The sequence below is a fragment of the Alnus glutinosa genome, chromosome 4 (assembly GCF_958979055.1).
Source record: "Alnus glutinosa chromosome 4, dhAlnGlut1.1, whole genome shotgun sequence".
Lineage (NCBI taxonomy): Eukaryota > Viridiplantae > Streptophyta > Magnoliopsida > Fagales > Betulaceae > Alnus > Alnus glutinosa.
The window spans coordinates 35,692,165-35,704,835 of record NC_084889.1 but is presented as its reverse complement, the minus strand read 5'-3'; positions in this window follow the sequence as shown (position 1 = coordinate 35,704,835).

Below are 12,671 nucleotides of genomic sequence, written 5' to 3'. Positions count from 1 at the left end.
AGAACTGCCTAGCATCAGTCAACAAGCAGAGACAACCATGGCTAATCTTTCTTGCACACAGGGTACAGGGTTATGACTCTAACAATCTCACAAAATTTTAGGGACATCTTGACTTGTATTGATGATAGTTCTACTGCTCTAATATTCCCCATAAATTATGCTTAAGTGTTTCATGTGTTGGCAAATCTGTGGACCAAAATATGTGCAATAATGTAATTATTACAGGTTGTGTAATCTTTTCCGGTTTAATGTTCTATTAATGTGTATCTCTAGTTTTTACCAAGTTGAGCATGTTTTGATGTGCACAGTTGATGAACATTTTATGGATTAGATCATTTATCATGTCTTGACACTTAGTTGCAGGGTGAAACTAATCCAATAATAGTGCTTTTTGTACTTTATTGTTCCATTTTGCCCAGTTGGGACCCTCTCTCTGGATGTGCAACCACAAACACAGTAAACAGATAAAGACAAAGACATGCAATAAAGTAATACATTTCAAAATGCAATGTGCTGGACAACAGCCCAACCAAACTAGTTGTTGGTTTTCTTTACCCAACAAAAGACAAAAACGAGCGATGATGGTCAGGCCCTACCCAACCTTTTTCCACCCACAACAACCGAAAGTTTCGAATTTTATAACCTCATCACTTTGCCCAACAATCGACAAGCATTTGTTCCAAAAACCAAAACAAAGATTCAACCGACAATCACAATACACAACCCATATATATAGCACAAAACAAACTTCTAACAAGTCCTCTAAAATACAAAAATGGGCAAAATACCTCGAAATGAGCCGCTTTTGATGAGCGAAATCCCCTTTCTTCTACGTCCGGGTGTGAAATCAACGAGAAGACCGCAAGCTACGGAGCACCAGCCGACCAATTCTATGGAGTCGATGGGAGAGAGTTCGGGAGGGAGTTGGCCAATTCTGTGGAGTCAATGGGAGCGAGTTCGGGAGGGAGTTTAGGGATTAGGATTCTTCTTCTCTTCAGCAATTTCTTTTTTATTCCTTTTTGAAATGAACGATGATTCTCTTCTACTTTCAATTTTTTGTTTGAAATATTTGAATATTTCAGTTTCAGTTTTAAGTTTCTTAAATTGCAGAAAATATTTTCCCTCAAAATAAATAAATGACGTGGGTGTGTAATGTGGAGGTATTTGGATGATTTGGAAATTAAGTGGATGCTGACGTGTCTGACTGGACAAGTGTCAACTTTCTAGTGGTGCTAAGTGTCATTGACGTGGTGGGCCATTAGTTTTTGAATGGAAAAGTTAACCGAGGTACTAATTCAGTCATTTTCCAAAACTGAGGTATCATCTGTGATGCAAATTGAAACTCAGGGACTAAAAAATAAAGTTTTCAAAACTCAGGGACTAAAAAGGTGTTTAACCCTTTTTTTTTAATATAAATAAACGAGTTGACCAGACATGACTCGTTTATAAACATGTCATAAATGTGTGACCCGTTTATGACACGAACCCGTTTAACCTAAACCCAAACTCTATAACTTTGTGTCGTGTTCGTGTCAGATTCGTTAGTCGTGTCAAAAATTGCCAACCCTACTCAGCACTGAATGTGAATAACATATCCACCAATATCAAACTAACCTTATGAGGCTTCACAACTCTACTCCCACCATCTCCGCCCACGTCCCTGTCGACCTCTTCTCTACCTTATCTCCTTTTTCTCCGCATGCATTGCCCAAAGTGGTAGATATATGCAAGGACAGAACCAGTATCTCTTATCAGGAGAGTTCAAAGTATGAATGAGTGGTCAAGTCTAATTTTGAAAAATGAAAATTGACTTCTAATAAAAAGCAAGTGTGTGTGTGTGCACAATGTGTTAACAAAATAATGCAGAAATAAAATAACACAAGATTTTTGTTAACGAAGTGGAAACTCAAGATGAGAAAAACCACTTCGGGGCAGCCAAACCCAGGATATCCACTATTCAGAAGACAAGACTTGATACAAAGTAGTAACACTCACATACCCCTGATGCAGTGGTCGTACCTTGCTCTCTAACGTGTAACCCAACACAAACGCCTCCCAACCAAGTCTCCTACCTGAAGGGGTCTTCAATGGAATCATTTACCTTAGGGCCAACCCCTAAGATAGACTTCAGATTAAGCGCAGCAACGACTTCAGAGAGATCAACTCAGCTCAATAAACTCACAATATAGCTCTCTAAGTACTAATGGAATTCAATACCGAATTCTTGCAGTTCAAATGAGCGTCTGGCTTGATAAAACTGGGGGCCATCCGGATGGTAGTCATGGGCCGCCCGGACGGACAACTGTGCGGTCAATTGTCCGAGAATTTCGCTGAAATTCCTTCCTGTTTGAGAGCCGCATCCGAACGGTGTTGCCCTGTCGTCCGGACGGTCCAACGTTCGCTGCAAGTAACTTTCATGAAGAGGCTTCGCGCGTCCGGACCGGGAGGATGGTCGTCCGAACTGCTGATCTGATGCACGCAATTTCCATATCTGATGCTCGCGCGTCCGGACGTTTGGATTTGAATTGCGATACTTGCCTTATGGATGAGCGCGTCCGAACGGGAATCCATGTCGTCTGGACAGTTGCAACGATCTTCTCATATCTGTGTTTTGGAAAGAAATTCTGAAGCTTTGTCGAGCACTGAGTGTCTTCCGGACGGGCTGCTGAATCGTCCGGACGGATGCAAGCTGGAATAGTTCGAAGCTTCTCGACACAAGGGAAGGTCCGGACGAGAATCCACGTCGTCCAGACGGATGATGCTTTAGTCTAATGTGCGTCCAGACGGTATGACACGTTGTCTGGACGGCTCGCAGGAAACCGAATTTTCTGACTTGCAAACTGTGCAGAATCTTCTGGAAGCACTTCTGAATAGCGGAATCTCTGTTAAAAAGCATCTTTACAAAAAAGTGATTTTGTCCAACAGAATGTGGCCAATTACAAACTAACAAATTTTGATAGGAACCAAGCCTAATTTTTAGACCGAAAAAATATATATTTGACTATAAATAAATATTTTTAAAAAATTATAACTATAAACATAGAAATATTTTTAACTATATATAAATACTTGACTATAAATATATAAATATTTTAACTATATATTCAAAATGACGAGGGAGAGAAAGGTCATGGCCCTCCTACTCTAATTTCACCTCCTCCATCTCTGTGTCGCTCACATCCATTTCCCATTGCACATGGATCTCACGCCACACCATATTCTTCGCACATCTCCCAACCAAACGGTAGATATAGTAGTAAAAAGTGATTGACATGATATAAAGTAATAAGGAAAAATTACACTTTACCCCCCTCATATATCCACCATATGGCGATTTGGCGCCCAATGTACAAAAGTTGGTAGATGACCCCCCCAAACTAGCCAACTTGTGGCAATACATACCATCCATCCACTTACCCATCAATTTGGATGGAAAGTTGGTCACGTTCATTGACGCGACCATTTTAAACAAAAATCGTTCCAAAATTGCCCCTGTAAAATTAAACGTGTGTGCCAAGGAGATTAGACCAACAAAGCCGAGTCAACCCCTCCGCCTCCACGTATTGCAGCCTCATCCTCTCTCGCTCCAAGTCCCAACCGCATTTCCTTCACCGTCGTGCCCAACCACACAGTCCACAACACCTTCTCAGGCTATGCACTCTCCTAGACGCACCACGTCGAGACAGTCCAAGATTCTTTGGAAGAGAAGCGAAGCTTCACTCTCAAGCTCCCCAAGCGCCACCGCCAGGCACTACTCTTGCCTTATCTCCCCAAGCGTATGTGGTCGGAAACACATTATCTTCTATTCCTTACTTGCTTATCATCTCCTTAGTTCCTGGAGCAATAGCTTATTACCTTGTTCAAAAGAATTTCCAACACTTTGCCTACTTCGCACAGCTACTCTTTGCATGCATTATCTTGGTCGAAAGCCTAATGATGATCGTCGCGAGTATAGCGCCAGATTTTCTCATGGGTATCATCACCGGTGCCAGAATACAAGGTGTGATGATACTGGGTGGAGATTTCTTCCGGCTACCGGACGATCTTCCTAAGACTTTTTGGAGATACCCATTGCATTATGTGATGTCCCAAATATTATCTACCATTTTAAGAATAAAATTTAATGGATAAATGACAAAAATTAATTTGACGACTGGAAAATACAATAGGACACGCAAAGAATAATTTATGGTCCAAAGAAATAAGTTATTTAAGAGGAAAATATGAGAAAAGGAATTGGAAATGGAATAAATGAGAAAATAATGCAAAAATGTATAAACATACATGGCGCGTCCGGACACTATATTGTGGGCGTCCAGACGGCCCTTCATGGGCGCACGTCCGCAAGTGGACGGGCGTCCGGACGGGAGACAATGCCCGTCCAGACGGTGCCTGTCATGCGTGAGGCCGTCGCCTCCTTTTTCGCGTGTCCAGATGGCTTGTAATGCCCGTCCGGACGGGGTCCGTTTTAAAGAGGGCAAAACGCCCTTTTGTTCTCCGCAACTCCGAATTTCTCTCTTATTTCTATACGGTTTTTCACCTAAAAACCGTGATATCTTGAAATCCAGCCGTCCAATCTTAGATCCGACTTTGATAACGTAATCCTCGAAACCCGATCTATGTTTTGACCGAACTTTTTGAGGTAAATTGCCAAACTCTCATTTTTGGAGATTTTTTATAAATCTTTTATAAATGAGTTTAACTTGGTATTTTCTCTAGACTTTGTGTGGTTTGGAGTTGCTAGGAGCTTCCTGAGCATTTGGTCTTGGCGTGACGAATTTTTGGTAAGTTTTTCATAGACCCTAGTTTTTGGGTATTTTGTTAAAGTGTTATTTTATTGTGATTAACCCTAAGTAATGCTTATAGGTTAGCAATATTGTAGTTATTAAAGTGATTAGAAATTATGGATACATATTTAGGAATTTTAGGGTTTTACGGGTAAATTAGCAATGTGACTTTTGAGCGATTCAAAATGCTACCTAGTGTGATTATTTGGTTAGAATACTAAATAATGCAATGTATTATATTTTTAGCGGCACTTTATGGTTGAGCTTAGAGTTGTTTGGAATTGGGAGTACCAGCAATCTGAGGTGAGTATTCTACTCACTGAGAAAATATATTTTTATATATATTATAAATTTGTAAAATGTATATTGTTTTATGAATCCGAACCGACCATATGATGAAATATATGTTTTGGATAATTTGAAGAGTTTGATTATGTTCAATTATATCTATGATGTTTAAGAACTGATGCATGAGTGAAGTGTGTTGAATTGATTTAAAGTGCTTGAGTGTGCGTTGCGGTTGGGATTTAAATTATGCAAATTGTTTGAGAACATGTCATGTTGAAACTGTTTATGTTTTATGAAGAAACTATGATTTTAATGATTTCAAAGTGTTTGATGAAATGTTGGATTTGTTTAGTTTTAAGAGAACATAATTTAGCAACTGCATGATTTTATAGCATGATACAGTAGTGAAACATATACTGGTCAAGCACAGAGCATAGAGCATGTAGTATAGAGCATACATACAGCAGCAATACAACAGTAACAGAACACAATAAACAGCAGTAAACACAGTTAAACCGCAGTTATCAGCATCGTGGGGGACCTAAGCCCCAGTAGACCCAGTTTCATGCATAGCATATATAGCATTGTTTTATGAGTGTGATATTTTTATGCTATGAGTAGTTTTACTAGACGTATTGGTATGCATAAGTGTCTTAAATGAAAAGAGCTTATGTATATTTCTATCAGATGATTGCATGTGTTTAAGAAACATTGAACTTGAATGTACAAGGACTCATGATTGCCCAGGTGCGAGTAATGGCGTGTTTATGAGTAAAAAAGTTGACTGTTACTGTTCTTCAGGAAAGATGTGTTAGCATAATAGAGTTTTACTCTAGTGCTCACATGATCTATTGACATTCAAGGCATGGAACTGAAATACGATTAGAGATGGTGTTGCGAGTATTATGTTGATGGATGATAACCTAGTATGGAAGAGTAAGATGCCATGTTTTATTGCTTAAGACTTATGTGTAGAGTGATATCTGTGATGAAGTGATCTTGTGCACATATGTCTGAGCCACCATTCAAAAGTATTATTATAAAGGGGTCCATATGTAGAAACTTCCAAGAAGGGATGACTAGAACTTCTACATATGTTCATAGCTATATAGTATGTTTTGAATGTTTTCTGGATTGTCAGTGTTTACTGTATTAGCTATTGGTAAATTGTGATTGATATAGTGCTCACATGACTAAAAATAAAATAAAGGTTGGTTCTTTGTGAAAACTCAATTAGTTTAATATCACTGAGGTCTTAGTATGTTTTATACTGAGACGGTGGACTCATTCATTCACCTATGCGGATGTGGATACCACTACAACCGTGTAGATGATATCCCTATAATTGTAGTTACTCCTGATGCGGATGATGATTCGGTAGCGTTTTATTTGGGTTACTACGATTGAAGCCCGTAGCGACAGTCGAAGTGGGATGGACTATGGTGTCCTTATTTTGAGTACTTTTGTATATAGCTTGTCACGTATGTATCATGTATTCTTTTGTAGAAGTCATTCTTTTGTAATAGTTATATGTTGTTAAGCCTTAAACAGTTAGACTTGTGTTATGGCTCACTTTTATATGGACAACATATTTATTTATAGTTATGTTTTTCCGCTATGTTTGATGGTATTATGATGTATTTCGCTGTAGATGTAACTCTGTATATCATATGCATGTTATAGGGCATGTGCCATATTGTTGGTTGAATAACACGTAGTCGTGCCACTACGATGACTCATTTTACATTTATATTTAAAAATAAATAAAAAAGGGTCGTCACACACTATATTCCATTCCATGAGTATGCAAACCAAGGATTATACAGCCGCCCAACGGCTACTACAACACAACAGACGACTTACCACATGTCCACCTCATGCAAACACGTCCATGACCACCTACACTCACAGAAAGGACTGCTCCGCCTACATCTACAGCCGCGCCGCTCAATACTATACAGACTTAGACTTCTCTCAGGTTATGAACTATGACAAAAAGCCCGTCATTGCTGACCTCCCTCCCTATCTAGCTAATGACACAAAAGTTAGGAAATTACCATATTGCTGCAAAAACGGCACCATCTTGCCAAAAGTAATGGATGAGAGCAAAGCAAGGTCAATTTTCCAATTACAAGTGTATAAGCTTTCACCTGACACGAACCGAACTGCTCTCAATCCACCACAGAAATGGAGTATCAATGGTGTTCTTAATCCAGTGTCATTCCCTGCAACCCGTGCGCCTGCAGTTGTGAAGAGTCAGATACCTGCAATCAGAATGCTCGCGCAATGCTTCTCCCTCCGGAAGCGCTTCTCATGCCTTTTGTAAACAGAACACAGAAAGCAAAAGCCTAGGCAAAACTCAAACACTTTCCTATACCAAACCCATTGCCTTGTCCGGATAACTGTGGGGTTAGCATCAATTGGCATATTGATAGCCAATAAGTTTTTGTTGCTCAGAAGTCTGGTGCTCTGATATCAGTGCTTGGAGCAAGTTGAAAGCCATTAAGTTTTCTTAGAGATGACCTTTCTCAATGGTATGAAGGCTGGCTCACCAGTAATGTTGCTTTTCTCTACCTATTAATAGTCCTCTGTTCAACCCTGTTCTACGCAACCGAAACATAGACCCCTTGCTTCATGTTTTCTTCATGGCATTGAATTCCACGTTGGCCCAAAAATTCCAAAACATAGTCGCAGAGGTTCCATTCGCCGGAGAAGAGGTTGGTGGAGCATTGCTTGACAACATTGATCCACAAGATGATTTGATGATGCAGACTGCAATTTAGTGTGAAAGGATGAGCCGCCGCTGAGCTTTGTAGCAACACATGCATAGAGGTGCCAAAAAGCAAGCGGCGGCCTCCCAAACAATTCTCTCTCTATATTTTAGTTTGTTTCAGTGTTCAGAGTTTTAGGTTAGAAGAGGGAAGAAGACGACTTCTCAAAACGATACATTTCCATCCAAACTATATGCATGTGAACGACTACTGAAACAATGCGTTTAATAGGTGGGCAATTTTGGAATGATCTTTGTTTAAATGGTCACGTGCAACTTTCCTTCCAAACTGACCGGTAAGAGCATTCTTAGCAGCTTCCCTTCCTTTCCCATCTATTTTCCCTACATGTAGGGAACAAAATTACTTTTTGCTTCCCTATGAAAAAATACTCCACAGCAGCTTCTCTTTACCATTCCCTATATCATTAAAATATTAATTGTTACTTTTTTATTTTGTTTTTTTATTCATTTCTTTTTCTTCTCTCTCGTTCTCTCGTCTTCTCCATCACACACAATGCCGCCATCCCTTCCGTCACGCAAGCTGCAGAATGGAGAGCGAGGAGGACACCGAGACGGAGGAGACGGAGATCGTCACGTGGCCGGTGTGGGTGAACCCGAATTTCTCGAAAAGGATCATGGGGCGGGTGTCGGAGGTGATGGCCAGGTTTTTGATCTCAGTGGAGTTATGGGAGAGGAGGAGGAAGCAGAAGGGCAGTTTCGTCATTTTGGTGGTTGGTGTGGAGAGACTGGAGAGGAAATTGGCGTGGTGAAGGGGGCGAAGGGGGAAGATCGAGTGGGAGCGAAGGATGCGAGGCAATGATAAATTGATGATGAGGGTCAAGGGGAAAAGATCGGACTGGATACGATGGATACAATGGGAGATTCGGACGAACGCTGGAATCGGCGCAGGGGATATCGTTTGGTGGGTCAGTGTCACACTCGGCGGTGGTGATTGCGACGACGTCGTTGGCTGTGGTTATCGGGCTGTTGGTCGTATTGGTGTGGAGGAGATCGTGGGATCGAAGTGGTGACAAGGAGGTGAAGCCGGTGGTGGTGCCCAAGCTGTCGGAATGGATAGAGGCACAAGATAAAGAGGAGCAGAGATGGCGATCGAAGAGAGAGGAGCGGTGATGTGCAGAGAGAGAGAGAGGAAGAACAGATGCTTGGGATTTGCAGAGAGAGAGGAAGAACAGATCGTGGGCAAGAGGAGAGAGGTTTTTTTTTTTATGAATAAACAAATGCTTGGGATTGCTACAGTGCTTCCCAATGCATTGGGAAGTACTGTAGCAATCCCAGGGAACATATAAGGGAAGGGAAGCTGCTGTAGGATTGTTTTTTTGACTTTTTTAAAATTTTTCCTAAAATGTAGGGAAGGGAACCCATGTAGGGAAGCTGCTAGTAATGCTCTAAGTGAACGGATGGTATGTATTGCCACAAGTTGACTAGTTGAGGGGGTCATCTATCAACTTTTGTTCATTGGGCACCAAATCACCATATGGTGGATATATTAGGGAGAAATTACAAAAAAGTTTTGAAATTCTTTTACAGAAAAGTAAAAAAAATTTGTTTTGTAGTAAATTTTTTTATTTGAATAAGTAGTAAAAAAAAAAATGATTGATGTATTATAAAAAGTGAAAAAAAAAAAAAAAAAAAAAAAAAAAAAAAAGAAGGGGGGGGGTGTGGTGGGGCGGGGAGAGCAAATGGTTGCCAAACTCAGCCATAAGTTTTAGGCTTGATTTCCTCTCTTACAAGCCTCTCCATAAGTGCTGTGGAGCCGCCACTTGTTTTTTTCTTCTTTTTTTTTAATTAAAAATTTAAGGAAATTAAAAACTTCTTCTTTAAATTTTTAGATTTCTTTTTGAAAAAAAAAATATTTTTTATTAATTTTTTTATTTTAGTTTTTAAGAGAATAATAGTATTATCGGAAGAAGAGAATAATAGTGCTTCTGGTTCTTGATTCTCTGATTAGCCGAAATCAGTCAGCCTTTATCCCTGGCCGAAATATTTCAGAGAATGTTCTTTTGGCTCAAGAAATTGTTAGAGACTATCATAAGAAGGGCGGTAAACCTAGATGCACAATGAAAATAGACTTGATGAAAGCCTATGATTCAGTGAATTGGGATTTCATAATCCATTGCCTTGCATGTTTTGGATTTCCAGAGAGATTTATTAACTGGATCAAAGTTTGTATTTCTTCTCCCAGATTTTCAATTTCTCTTAATGGTTCTCTTACTGGCTATTTTAAGGGTGCTAAAGGTTTGAGACAAGGGGATCCTATTTCCCCTTATTTGTTTGTCATTGCCATGGAGGTGTTTACTAGGATTTTGGGTGAATACACTAAAGAAGGGACTGGGTTTAAGTATCATTTTCGTTGTTCAAAGTTGAAACTTACCCACCTTTGCTTTGCCGATGATCTTCTTATTTTTTCTGATGCAAATTTGCCTTCTATCTCTATCATTCAAGAAGCTCTTGTGGAGTTTGAGAAGTTGTCTGGGCTTAGAGCCAACCCGTCTAAAAGTTCTTTTTTTTGTTCGGGTTTATCCTCTAGAATGAAAATCTCCTTGCTGGACAGATTACAGATGCAAGAAGGGCATTTACCTGTCAGATATTTAGGGGTCCCTTTGATTTCTACTAAGCTTTCTGCTGCAGATTGTAAGCTGTTGATAGATAAAATTACTAATCGCATAGGTTCTTGGACTTCAAAGAACCTTTCTTTTGCAGGAAGGTTGCAATTGTTATCTTCTATTCTGTACAGTATTCAAGTCTTTTGGACTGGGATTTTCATTCTCCCAAAGCAAGTAATCAAGGAAATAAACCAGAAATTTAATAGATTTCTGTGGAATGGAAAGGATAGTACTTCTGCAAAGGCCAAAGTTGCATGGAGTGAAGTTTGTTATCCGAAGAAAAAGGGTGGGTTAGGTCTGAAGAATTTGGAAGTTTGGAACATATCCTCCATGTTGAGACATGTCTGGACGTTATTTGCTTGTGCAGGATCTATTTGGGTTGCTTGGATTCAAGCTTATATGCTGAAAGGGAGGAGTTTTTGGAGTGTGAGCATTCCCCAAAGTTGCTCTTGGTGTTGGAGAAAGATTCTTAAACTTAGGGGTATTGCTAAGAATTTTATTAAATTTGAAGTAGGTGATGGAAAGATGATTCATCTTTGGCAGGACAACTAGTATCCTCTTGGAGTGTTGTATGAGAGGTTTGGCTCCCGTGTTATCTATGATGCTCATAGTCGGTTGGATTCTAGACTTGATTCTGTTTTAAGTAATGGCATTTGGTGTTGGAAGCCTGCTCGGTCAGAGGAGCTTGTTGATATACAGAGTCGTCTTCCTGAAGTTCAGCTTGGTTCTGTTGATAAACCGATATGGACGATTGCTCGTAAGGGTTCCTATGTAAGTGCTGACACTTGGGATTTTTTGAGGGATAAGAAATATGAGGTTGATTGGTGGCATGTTGTTTGGTTCCCTTTTGCAATTCCAAAACATGCTTTTATCATGTGGCTGGCTGTACAGAATAGATTAAGTACGGGTGATCGGCTGTTGGCTTGGGGTTTTCAAGGTGATGCACAATGTGTGTTCTGCAGGAATGGTGTTGAGACCCGAGATCATATTTTTTTCATGTGTAGCTTCAGTGCTCGTATATGGAAAATTGTATGCAAAGGTGTAATGACTTGGCTCCTTCTCTTGATTGGCAGAGGGTGTTGAATGACGGTTGTAGAACTTGGAAGAAGAAGACGATGGCAGGAGTTCTTTGTCGTTTGGTATTGAGCTCTGTTGTCTATAATATCTAGAAAGCCAGGAATGCTATTAAGTATCAAAATGCTCCTAAATCTGAAGAGCAAATACTCAAGCAGATTTTTTGGGAAGTTAGATCAAGAATTTCTGAAAGAGAAAAGTTTAAGAAAAATAGAGAGAATGTTAAATTTTGTCATTTCTGGAATGTAGATGTCTCTATTCTTGTATAATCCTAGTTGTAAGACTTTTGGTTGTTTTGGTTCTGCAGTAGTTTTCTGCTGTGTTTGTTGTTCTGTTTGTTTCTTGTTGGTTTGTTGTTTGTAACTCTGGTTCTTAGTTGTTAATAATATTGATTACTTATTCATAAATAAATAAATAAATAAAAAATGACATTTTTAGCACACCTTGGTAGTTTGATAGGTCATTTTCACAAACTTGAATTAATTCATGTGACTATTTTAAAATCGATTATAAGTTGAGGAGGCTTTTTTATATTTTTTCCTTAATAAAATCCATAATATATATATATATATATATATATATATATATATATATATATATATATATATATATATATATATATATATATATATATATATATATATAACATCTGGGTAAAAGAGAAGTTTAACTTTTTTTTCTTAGCGTAAAACTCCTCTTTACCCAGATGTTGGCTTTATTTTCTAACAGAAAAGTAATTTTATCTAAAAGATGAGATTTTTGAAAATCGTTATCTAAAAAGTAATTATGCTAAAAATATATTCTCTTAGAGAATGCAAACATGCTATAGAAAAGAAATCTTTTTTCTACAATTAAATAAATAAAAAGGCTAAAAACTATAATCTAAACGGAAGTGTAGGATTCATTGTTTTGGACATATATACAATGCTCCATAACTAATATCGAAAAGATATATACAATTCACAAAAGCCCAATATCCAGAGGATATATACACCCAATGATAGGTACTCCGATGAGAAGTTACATGAGATGAGATTTGATAGCTCATTTTGAGTAAGAGAAACCACAATTCTTCACTTAAGATAGAAGAGCACCACAATACTCCACTCAGCGTTGGAGAAGACCACA